At 42.4% G+C, this 12,633-nt stretch overlaps 1 protein-coding gene across 2 annotated transcripts in view; it reads right to left on the bottom strand.

Annotated features, from left to right (window-relative positions):
- The window catches only part of CALN1 (calneuron 1), a 459,261-nt gene that overhangs the window by 247,985 nt on the left and 198,643 nt on the right, over positions 1–12,633 (bottom strand). The gene's annotated exons all lie outside the window — the stretch shown is intronic.

Genomic DNA, 12,633 nt, shown 5'->3' with positions numbered 1-12,633 from the left:
CTTAATTAAATTGGAATCAAGTTCTCTCTAGAGCTTTATTTTTTTTTCATTTAACACACTATCATTTCAATTTTCCATATTGTTGAGTAGTCTTTAAAACATCATTTTGACGGCTGTGTAGCATTCCATTAAATCATGATAGCCAAATTGATATCACCAGACTCCTAGTGTGGGTCATTTAGATCATTTCTGATTTTAAATAATGCTGCAATGAAAATCTTTGTAGATAAATTTTCATGCATTTCGATGATTATCTCCTTTGGATGATATCCTAGGAACAGAACTATTAGGTCAAAGGCAGAAACTCTTTTAAGGTATTTAATAGATATTGTCAAGTTGCCCTCTATGATTCGTTTCTACTCATACCACTTCTGACATCAAATGTGTCAGAGTTTTCCCCACACCAACTAATTGTCCATTTCTCTAGATACTAATCTGCTGTCCAATGATTTAATCCAATTCTGACACTAACTACTTAAGAGTCAGTGCAGACCCTGAAGTTTAAGCCCCCCAAAACTGTCCTCACTTTAAATACCAGTCACAAGTCTAGATCATCTGGACTTATGACCAGCTGGCTATAATGTCAAGGGTTCCTACAAGTCCTCTTTGGATTTAATAATTTGCTAGAATAGCTCACAGAATTCAGAAAAGTTCTTTATTTACATTGCCTGGTTTATTATAAAAGGTAGAATTCAGGAACAGCCAAATGGAAGACACGCATAGGACCAGGTAAGGGAAGGAAGGCAGGGGTAGTGGTTGCAGAGCTTCCATATCCTTTCTGGGCTCACCACCCTCCCCGCACCTTGATGTACTCACCAATCAGAAAGCTCTCCAAACCTCATCATCTAGGGTTTTTATTGGAGGTCCCATTAGGTAAGCATAGTTGATTGAATCTTTGACCATTGGCAACAGAATTTAATCATCAGACCCTCTTCTCTCCCTGGAGGTCACTGAGTGAAAGATGTTCAGTCATGTCCAACTCTTTGCAACCCCATGGACTGTTGCCCGCCAGGCTCCTCCATCCATGGAATTCTCCAGGCAAGAATACTGGAGTGAGTTACCATTCCTTTCTCCAGGGGACTGTCACTTGATGGGGTTAAAAGTTCCAACCTTCCAATCATGCCTTGGTCTTTCTGTTCACTAGCCCCCATCCTAAAGCTATCTAGGGACCCCAGTCACCAGTCATTTCCTTAGCATACTAATGACACTCTCATCACTTCAGAGGTTCCAAGGGTTTCAGGAGTTTTGGGTTAGGAACTAGGGAGGAAGACCAAATACATATTTCTTATTATATCATAATATCATACTCTCCAAAAAAGGCAGTATCAGTCCTTACCATTCTCCATTTTCATCATTTCTATGCATAGAAACCCAATCTCCTATGAGATATACCTTTCATCCTACCATTCTGAAGCTCAATATCCAGATGATTATAAAGGGAAGCTTCAGGAAAAGGGAGACAATTCAGATATTGCCTCAAAAAGACCTGCAGGGTAACTGCAGGACCCTGTGTGGACCCCATACTCAGCACAGAGCCCAGCCCAAAGGATGTGCCCAGAAAACACACTCATGGCTGAGATGAGGAAACTGAGGCTCAGAGAGAAGAAAGGGGCTCCCTTAATATGGGAGAAGCAGGGATAAGAGGGGAGAGAGCTGCCCTCCTGGCTTCAGGTCAGGACTGTTTCCAGGGTAGGATGCTGGGTCACTCCTCTATGAGGAGATGGACCAACTCCCACAGCCCAGCAGACTAGCTGCATCCTGGGAACGAGCCTGATGCTTCTCTCCCCAGAAGGAGTTATTTCTCACAAGGACCCATTTCTCCCACAGCAACAAGCACCTTCTCAGGGAAATAGCCCAAGGCAGAAAATAGGCATCGTACCATTTGGCACATAAGGCAGAATTGCATGGATCTGCAAGCAGCAAATTGAGTGGAATTTATCTGTGAGCAACATGGTAATAATCAATATAATTTAATTTTTCATTAAGGCACACTGTTCCTAAGCTGAATATCCTGAGATCAGAGACTAATCGGCATCAGAGAAAACAAGATCACTCTGTGGATTTAGCACTGATATGGTAGCCAGAAGAGCAAGATCCAAGTTCCAGAAATAGACCTGAAGCAAATTGAATGGAGAGAAGCAGAAGGCCTCTCAGGCACGGCTCAACCCTCCCCTCCCCGAGGTCTTGAAAATCCTCTGGAAAAACTAAGTTTATCTTCGTGTTCTTCAATTCAACTCAACCCAACAAATATTTCTTGGGCACCGACTGTGTCAGGCACCCTTCTGAGTGCTGCGGGAGACCAGGCCCCAGGAGACCAAGGTATAATAGCAAACAGGGGAGATCCCTGGTGGCCCAGTGCTTGAGAATCCGTCTGCCAATGCAGAGGACACAGGTTCAATCCTTGGTCAGGGAACTAGGATCCCACATACTGCAGGGCATCTAAGCTCGTGTGCCACAGCTACTGAACCCGAATGCTCTAGAGCCCATGCTCTGTAACAAGAGAAGCCACCACAATGAGAAGCCCCAGCACTGAGCACTGCAGCTAGAGAAAGCCCACACGTGGCAACAAACACCCAACACAACCAAATAAATAAATCTTTTAAAAAATAATAGAAAACAGGACATCGATCAGGCAGAGGTGGGTCCCTGACCGAGGCCCCCAGCGGGAAGGAACTGTGTTGGATGGCTTAGTGGCTGGAACTCTGATTCTTTTTCTGGCTCTCACAAAGCATTATTCTAGTAACCAAGTCTTCTCCCTGACCTCTGGAATCTCTCCTAGGCTGAAGACAGAAAACAACTTTCCAACAGAAAACTAACAACTAAACCCAAGATGCTGAAGCTCCAATGCTTTGGCCACCTGATGCAAGGAGCCAACTCATTGGAAAAGACCCTGATGTTGGGAAAGACTGAGGTCAGGAGGAGAAGGGGATGACAGAGGAGGAGGTGGTTGGATGGCATCACTGATACAATGGACATGAGTTTGAGCAAACTCCAGAAGATGGTGAAGGACAGGGAAGCCTGACATGCTGCAGTCCATGGGGTCACAAAGAGTTAGACTCAACTTAGCAACTGAACAACAACAAAATCCAAGAAAACAAGAGGGGCTCGCTTTTGGTTTTGTTTTGTAATAAGGCAGAAATTATTTTTAAAGGAAATACAGTTTTGAATTTTTTTGTGTTTTTTGTTTTTTAAATTTTGTTGGAGTGTAGATGATTTACAATTTTGTATTAGTTTCAGGTGTAAAGTGACTCAGTTATATATATACATATATCCACTCTTTTATAGATTCTTTTCCCATATAGGCCACTACAGAGTATTGAGTATAGTTCCCTGGGCTATACAATAGGTCCTTGGTGGTTATCTATCTTATAGGAATATATAGTAGTGTGTACATGTATGTTAACACATTATTGATTGGACATGTACTATGTCTGTCAATAAATGCCACAGGTGTTAGTTTATGTGAACCCCCTTGGTCAATAATGTGCTAACTTCAGGCTCCTGATTTATCCTTCCCTCCTTTTGTTTCCCCTTTGGGAACCATAAGTTTGTTTTCAATACAAGTTCTATTTCTGTTTTGTAAATAAGCTAATCTGTATCATTTCTAATTAGATTCCACATATGAGTGATATTACATGATATTTGTGTTTGGCTTCCCTTAGTATGATAATCTCTATGTCCATCCATGTTGTCATACAGCTTTGTTTTGAGTCTATCAATCCAGGCTTAATGAAAAGACTTGCAGCAGCCAGTGCACAGACTCAGGGCGCCAAGAAGGAGGCCTGGGGTGGCTCACGAAGTGGACTCAGGACCTCCCTTGTGACCCAGATGCTTCTGTCCACCACGAGGTAAGGGGGACCTCTAGGAAGCCCAGCACCCAGTCCACCCTTCAATGACACATGGAAGTGGGTTACAAAAAGACAGTCAAAGAGCATGTCATGCACCTTCAGAGCAAAACACCTATGGCAATATCACGCTTGGTTATTAAAACTGATGCCTCACAGCCACTCCCTAGCCAGGGAAAGCCAAGACAGCACATAGCCTTTTTAATTCCAATTCACAGTAACAAATGCATTGTACATCATGACAGATGTGTAATATAGTTGTAATATACACAGGGGAGGTGTATGAGTATTTTAGGTTGAACCATACAAAATTGCTTTTATATAGGCAAAAAAAAAAGGGGGTCAAACAGCAGCAGTTTATTCTGGCTCCAACTACTATGTAAAAGCTAAATCTACTGTGTGTTTACTAGTACCAGGCACTGCTCTGAATGATCCTTGTCTATCAGCTCATTTATTCCTGGCAACAACCCATGGATGACTGCCCTTCATCTCAGGCCATGTGGTTCTAAGTGTCAGGGCAGCGATTTGAGTGCAGTCCTAAAGTTCATTGTTGCTCAGTTGCACAGTCGTGTCTGGCTCTTTGCAACCCCATGGACTGCAGCATGCCAGGCTTCCCTAAACTTCATAGTCTACCTCTTTAAACACATACTTCCCGAAAAGGACACACCCTTCCCACCTGTGACATATTTTATTTTCTAGTCTATTTATTTCTTCTTTTTTTTTTTCATGCATACCCCAATCAGCAGGTTTGATCTCCCTCCTCATGCATTGTTTAGGCCCCACACTTTGAGAAGCTCTGCCCTTGCCGTTGTCTGGGTTCCCCACAGCAGTCTCTATGACTCTCTGGTACGATTTCAGACTCTCCCTAGCAGCCTCCCAAGCTCTTCCTGGGATGCTCCGGGCATCTCTCTGTCTCCCCTGAATCAGTGCCCTCCTCCCTCATGGCTGATGTCTTGGGACCATGTCATTTCCCACTTCTGCACTGACCAGTCAGCTCTCACTGCTGCCACAAAGCGGCACAGCTGCCCATGTACCCCTGTCCACTTAACAGACATCTTTCTTGGGTCCCAGAGGGATGTTACATTCTGGAGAGTTAGAGGAAAGTCTTTGTTTTTAGAACCCCCACAGGCTTACCAATCTTAAGACTCAAGACTTCCCCAGTGACAGGTTTAGTTGTAAGTCTAAAACCTCCCAATTGTGCCTCCAACCCAAATTTACTGCCTGCCCCTGCCCTCTGCCCCACCTGTAACAACCTCGGCCACAGGGTGTGAGCAACTTTTGGCAGGAAAAAGCTCTTTGCAGGAGGCCTCTTTGTCTTGTCACCAACCTCAAACCAGGCTCTTGTCATCTCCAGGCTCTAGCATTCCTTTCAAATCTCACTTTGCTTTTTCTTTTTTGGCCAAATCTATTGGCATATGGGATCTTAGTTCCCCAACCAGGGATCAAACCCAAGCCCCTTTCAGCAGAAGTTTGGAGCCTTAACCACTGGACTATTGGGAAAATTCCTCAGATCTTTTGATCACACAATACCTTGCCTAACTCATAGGTTCTTTCCATAGATCAAAGAATTAGAAATGAAGAATAAGTAATTAACAGATGATCAGAGAGTTTCCCCTTCAATAATCTCATGAACAAATTATGTGAACAGGATAGGATCTAAAGAATACTCACAAGAAATCCACAGGCCTGTACACAGTGGGGGTGACCATGACTCTGACCTCCCCCATCCCAATGGTTGACTCAGATTACCTCCCTTTTTCCTTTTAAAAGCTTTCATGGCAGAGCAGACTCTACAGAGACGGTTTTGGGGGACACTGAGTCCACCATCTCCCCAGATTGCCAGCATTCTGATTAAAAGCAACTTCCCTTTACACCAACATTTATCTCTCTCACGAGTATTGATTTTTTGAGAATCGAGCAGCCAGACCTGAGTTCAATACCAACATTAGGGATGAGGCAGAAGCAGGCAGATTCTGCCAGTCATGGGGATTTACCAGTTTTACAGACCAAGCCTGACAAAACAAGAGGACAGTGATGGTCACATGTGTGTAGCCTGACTTGCTTGCTCCTAATTATCCATATCCAGTGTCTTGGGCCAGAGCATCTCTAGCACCTAAAACATGGCCCCAAAGACAGGCTCAGCCCATGAAATAAAAATCCTCATACAGTCATCTTCCAAACAATTCATGGCACTGAGACTCAGGGGAAAATGACAAATGGTGGGAGTTGTAGGGATTGACTTGAATTCAGGAAAGAATTCCTCTACTGTTGTGAACTTTTTCAATTTTAACTCTTGTCAAACCTGTCCTTCCTTTGCACACTGGCAAGGGCGCACGTAAACACAGCCCGGTCTTGTTTCTCATGTGAAAACTCCAGCTGCCCCGGACTTGCTGCCTAGAGAGGCTGTTATGGTCACTCAGTCGCGAAGTCACGTCCAACTCTGTGGGACCCCATGGACTGCAGCCCGCCAGGCTCCGCTGTCCATGGGATTGTCCAGGCAAGAATACTGGGGTGGGTTGCCAGTTCCTTCTCCAGGGGATCTTCCTAGAGCAGGGATCGAATCCGAATCTCTGGAATTCAAGACAATGTGAGGGACTTCCCATGTGGTCCAGTGATTAAGAATCCTTCTTTCAATGCAATGGACATGGGTTCAGTCCCTAGTTGGTGAACTAAGATCCCACACGCCACAGGACAGCTAAGATGGAGGGCCACAACTAGAGAGTCTATGCACTCTAGAGCCAGCATGCTGCAACTGCTGAAGCCACGCACCACTACCAGAGAGCCTGTGTGACACAGTGAAAGATCCCGCATGACACCACGAAGATCCTGATGCCGCCACTTAAATAAATAAATATGAAAAAAAAAGATAAAGTGCGCCCAAGCCCCATGTTGAACTGTGCAAAGGAAAAGACAGGTTTGGACTGATTCAGACACCTGTGAGAAGTCTGAGGAGCAACCCCCTCCAGTAGCTCACCAAACTCTTGCACACCTGTCCATCCCATTGCTTCCTACTCCACGGTGCCTTCCTGAGCATGGATAAAGGGCCTGGATATGAAAGGAATTGTTCTCCACTGCAGGTGACCCATTATCAATAGGAAGTAATTTATCTGCTTAAAATTTCCAACTTGCTCATTTTGTTTTAATGTGCTGGTTCTCTATCAAATTAAGTCTGCACCTCTGAAAAGACTATTTGCAAAGCCTGGCACTGGCCCCGGCTTGGGAAATAAAACTGAAATCCGCTGAGGCAGACTGATCCTGCGCCAACCTTCCAATATTACAAGGGCAGCTCAGGAAAGGGGAGAAATTGCTTTAGGAGTTCTACCCAGACGCTAAATCCTAAGGGAGTCACAAAAGAATAAGCCAACCATTCCAGAACACACAAGTGCACCCACATGCACACACAGATCATTCCAGATTTCTCTTAAAGAAAGAGGTAACCTGGCTGGCAGTCAAGGCGGAAGCTGAGGGCCACATCTGGCCGTGTGGATATTTGGATCATGGAAGCGGACAGCGTGATAAAGGAAACATTTCAATCCATGGAGGAAAAGAAAGATGGCTTCATGCAGAGTGCTATAACAATCAACTGAGAACTTGGAAAATACTAAGTTATAGATAAACTTCACACCATCTACCCAAACCTGCTTTTGAGAAATTAAAATATAGAGGGAATGAAAACTATAATAACTAAACAGCAAAAGAAGTTCTTTCTAAAGAACTGAAAGTTGGGAATTCCTAGTGGTCTGGTGGTTAGGACACTATGCTTTTACTAGTGAGGGCCTTGGTTCTAATCCCTGGTCGAAGAACTAAGATCCCATGAGTTGTGCGGCACAGACAGAAAAAAAAAACAAGGGAGGCAGATTGATACATTAAAAAACTGGTAACTCAAATAAACAACCTAAAAAATAAACCAAGATGAATTGACATGGCAAACAAAGGAATCATCATGGATATGTAAAAGGTTTTACTGAAAGGCCCCAACAGAACAATGGAAAAACACAAACGACTTGTTTCTAAGGGAAAAAATACAGACAGCCCCAAATCATATAAAATCAAGTTCCATCTCATTATTACTTTTTTCACTTGTGGTACTTTTTACTATTAATTTTTTAGCATGAGTAGAACCACAATACATCATGCTTTGTCTACTGAATTTATACTCAGCCAGTAAGGATTTGTTGGTGTCCACCATGTGCCAGCTATGTTCTAGAAGCTAGACTTTGACAGGACCACAGGAAGATCCTCAATACTGTGTACTTATATTCCAAGGGAGCAGGGAGGAGACAGAGTAAGCAACAGGCCTTTTGTAAAGTGAATAACACCAGGTGTAGGAAGGTGATAAATGATAAAAGGTAGAGGGAACAGCACTGCAGAACTGAGCAGGGAGGGGGAGAGGGGGCTACAAGGAACTGGTTCCTGAGTAAACACAGAGGGAGGGTAATTGAGGTGCAACAAGAAGACATTTGAGCCAAGGCTTCAAAGCAAGGGGTGTAGCCATGGGCTTTGGGCAGGAGTGTTTCAGACAGAGGAAACAGTCAGGACTAAATCCCTAGATGCCTAGAGTGCTGGGAGGCTGGTCAGGGGGTCAAGTGACAGAGGTGGGATGGAGTGTCGAGGGGCATGGGATGCAGGGAGAAGTAGCAGGGATACTGGAGAGAGAAGGCGGGAAGGCAGATCATCAGGGCCTTGTAGACCATTGTCAACACTTTGGATTTTACTTTGAGTGAGAAGGGAGCCACGGGGGTTGTTGAGCTGAGGTGTGACGTGGTCTCACTTGCGAGTTAAAGGGATGCCTCTGTCCAGAGAAGACATAGAGGTGGCCAACGGCCACATAAAAGCAGCTAAACATCACTAATCATGCAAATCTAAACCACAGTGAGGTATCACCTTGTACCTGTTAGGCTGGCTCTTATCAAAAAGACAAGGGATAACAAGTGTCGGCAAGGATGTGGAGAAAAGGGACCCTTGTGCACTGCCAATGGGAATGTAAACTGGTGCAGTCACTATGGAAGACAGTAGGGAGGTTTCTCCAAAACTTAAAGGGAATGGGAGTTTGGGGTTTGTAGATGCAATCGATTACCTTTAGAATGGGTAAACAACAAGGTCCTACTATATAGCATAGGGAACTATACTCAATATGCTATGATAGACCATAATGGAAAAGAATATGAAAAAAATGCGTATTTGTGTATAACTGAGTCACTACATTGTACAGCAGAGATTGGAACAACATTGTAAATCAACTATACTTCAAAAAATTGTGTGTGTGTATATAAATAATTATATTATATATATATATAATTTTTAAGTCTTTTTTAAAAAATCCTTAAAAATAGAACCACTGTATGAAATAACAATTCCACTTCTAGGTATATAACAAAAGGAAATAAAATCACTTTCTTGAAAAGATATCGGCAAATCAATGTTCACTGTAGCATTAGGCACAAAAGTCAAGATATGGAAACAATCTAAGTGTACATCGATGAAAGAATGGATACAGACAATGTGGCATATATATACACAATAGACTATTATTCAGCCATAAAAAAAGAAATCATGCCAATTGTGACAACATAGGTGGACCTTAAGGGCGTTATGCTAAGTGAAATGTCAGAGAGAGAAAGGCAAATACTATATGATCTCACTTAGATGTGTAATTTAAAATAAAAGCAATCAACTTGAATTCATAGATACAGAGAACAAATTGGTTGTTGCCACAGTCAGGTGGGGTGGGGGCAAAATGTGTAAAGGTAGTCAAAGGGGAAAAATCTCCAGTTATTAAGAAAATAACTCATAGGGATGTAACATATGGCATGATGGCTATAGTCAATAATGCTGAATTGCATATTTGGAAGTTGCTAAGAGCGGAGATCTTAAAAGTACTCTTCACAAGGAAGAAAATTTTGTGACTATGGTGACAGATGTTTTCTAGACTTATTGTGGTGATCATTTTGCAATATATACAAATATCAAATCATTATGGTGTGCCTCTGAAACAAATATAATGCTATACACCAATTATATCTCAGTTTTTATAAAGGATGCCTCTGGCTGCTGGGTTGATAACAGACTATGGGGATAACATGAGAGCAGAGCGAGGATGTTGCAGTGATTCAGCGGGAAGAGCAAGCCAGGAGGGAGAAGAGGTTCTGGATGGATTTGAAGGTTGAGTCTGCACCAGGATGTCCTGAAAGATGGACAGAGTATGGGATGGGAAAGGAGGGGAGTGAGAGGATCCAAGGTTTCTGGCTGCAGCAACTGGAAGATCAGCTAGACCCCTTTGATGACGTGCCCAGAATTAGCAAGACAAGATGGTGAAAGCAACTCCACACTCTGCCGGTGGGAGTGCAATCTGGCTGCCTCTGTCTGCAGGGCAACCAGGCAGCAAGTGATAGAGTTGCAGACCTAGAGAACGGACTTAAGGACACAGTGGGGGAAGGAGAGCGTGGAGCGAACTGAAAGAGTAGCCTCGACATACATACAGTGTGCGTGCGTGTGCAGTCACACCAGTTGTGTCTGACTCTTTGCAACACACATATACACTGCCACCGTTTGGTCGCTTCAGTCCTGCCGACTCTATGCGACCCTGTGGACTGCAGCCCACCAGGCTCCTGTGTCCATGGGGTTCTCTAGGCAAGAGTCCTGGGGTGTGTGGCCACGCCCTCCTCCAGGGGATCTTCCCGACCAGGGGATCGAACCCTCTTCTCTTCTGTCGCTTGCATTGGCAGGTGGATTCTTTACGGCTGAGCCGCCAGGGAAGCCCCATACACACACTACCATTTGTTAAGTAGATAGCTAGTGGGAAGCTGCGGTATCACACCTGGAACTCAGCCCTGGTGCTCTGTGATGACCTAAAGGATGGGATGAGGGGATGGGAGGGATATTCAACAGGAAGGGGATACACACACACATACACACACACCTATGGCTGATTTGCATTGTTGTATAGAAGAAACCAATCCAACACTGTAAAGCAATCACCCTCCAATTACGAAATCTAAACACGGACCTTGCTTGGATCCTAAATAGAGCAAATCTTAAATGGCCATTTTTGAGATACATAATATAGAAGTAAATGGATTTAAGTTAGAGAGCTATACTGATGGGATTATGGATGAAGTGATTATGGATGTTCCTCTAAAATACTCCAGGAAAAGATGCAGGGGACAAGGGTGACAGAATAAATACGACTGGTAAAATGCTGAAAACTCACTGAAGCCCAGTGGGGGCTATTTCAGGGTTTACACTCACCTCTCTGTATTTCACTAAGATTGATGATTTCCATAATATAACTATCTTAAAGGCATACATATCTTTAGACCCAGCAATTCCTTTTGTGGAAATTTATTATGAAAAATACTTTAGTGTATTTGTGTATATAAAGATATAGTTACAGAGTTACTTATCACAGTCTTGTTTTTATTTATTTTTATTTTTTAAGCCTTATTTTTAATAATAAAAGTGGGAAATGACAAAAAAAAACAGAGGTAACCTATTTATTTATTTTTTTTTAATTTAATTTTATTTTATTTTATTAGTTGGAGGCCAATTACTTCACAACATTTCAGTGGGTTTTGTCATACATTAACACGAATCAGCCATAGAGTTATACGTATTCCCCATCCCGATCAACCTATTTAAATAAATGAAAATAAATCATTCAATTGGAAGCAGTAGAAGGATCAAAAATTTGTCTGGATATGGACAGAAATTTAGTATACAATAAGAGTGACATTTCAGACAAAGGGAAAAGGTGGATTTAATAAGTAATTTTAGGACCAGTAAGTAGATAGATATATGGAAAAAATTAAAAATGAGACTATACTCCACACTTCATACTGAAATATAGTTCCAAAGAACCAAAGGCTAAATATGTTAAGATAAAGCCATAATTATAAGACAAAACAAAACATGATGAAATTTTTTTTATAATCTGAGTGAATAACACTACTTCGTAGGAAACAAACACCAAAAGCCATTAACTAAAAGACTGACAAATTCCAAGTAAAAATTTAAAACTTCCACATGGCAAAAATCACTGTAAACTAAGTAAAAAATCAGAAACAAAATAAAAATATTTGCAATTTATATTACATATTTTTAAAAGCTGGTATATATCAATTGAGAGGGCTGTGATTCCATACACAAGGAGGGCGCCTGGTGGCTCAGACATAAAGAATCTGCCTGTAGTACAGGAGACCTGGGTTTGATCCCTGGGTCGGGAAGATCCCCTGGAGAAGAAAATGGTAACCCACTCCAGCATTCTTGCCTATGAAATTCCATGGACAGAAGAACCTGGAGGGCTACAGTCCATGGGGTCTCAAAAGAGTTGGACAAGACTGAGCCACTAACACTTTCACTTATATATCAATAAGAAAAAGAGCCAACCAAAAGAAAACTGTTCAAAGAATCTAAGCAGACAGTTAGTCCCCAGGAAAGAATTACAAATGGCTCTTAAACATACAAAACAACATTCAACCCAACTCAGAAAAAGAGGAATGCAAATTAAAATCACATTTGTATATTTTCACCTGTAAGGCAAGTAAAGATCAAGAAATGTGATAACATCCTGTATAGATAAAGCCATAAAGCCGAGAGGAAGCAGATCCTCTGAATCTTTGGTGATAGAAGTGTAAATTAGTACAGTCTCTTTGAAGTGCAAAATGGCAATGTCTATTCTAGTCTATTCTGTCTATTCTATTAAAAAGGCATGCTTTAGCTCAACAAACCTCTAGAAATGTATGTTACAGCTCTATTCACACATGTGGAATGAACCATGAACCAGGCTGTT

This window comes from Muntiacus reevesi, chromosome 2, assembly GCF_963930625.1.
Source record: "Muntiacus reevesi chromosome 2, mMunRee1.1, whole genome shotgun sequence".
Classification (NCBI taxonomy): Eukaryota; Metazoa; Chordata; class Mammalia; order Artiodactyla; family Cervidae; genus Muntiacus; species Muntiacus reevesi.
This window is presented reverse-complemented; position numbering and strand designations above follow the sequence as displayed.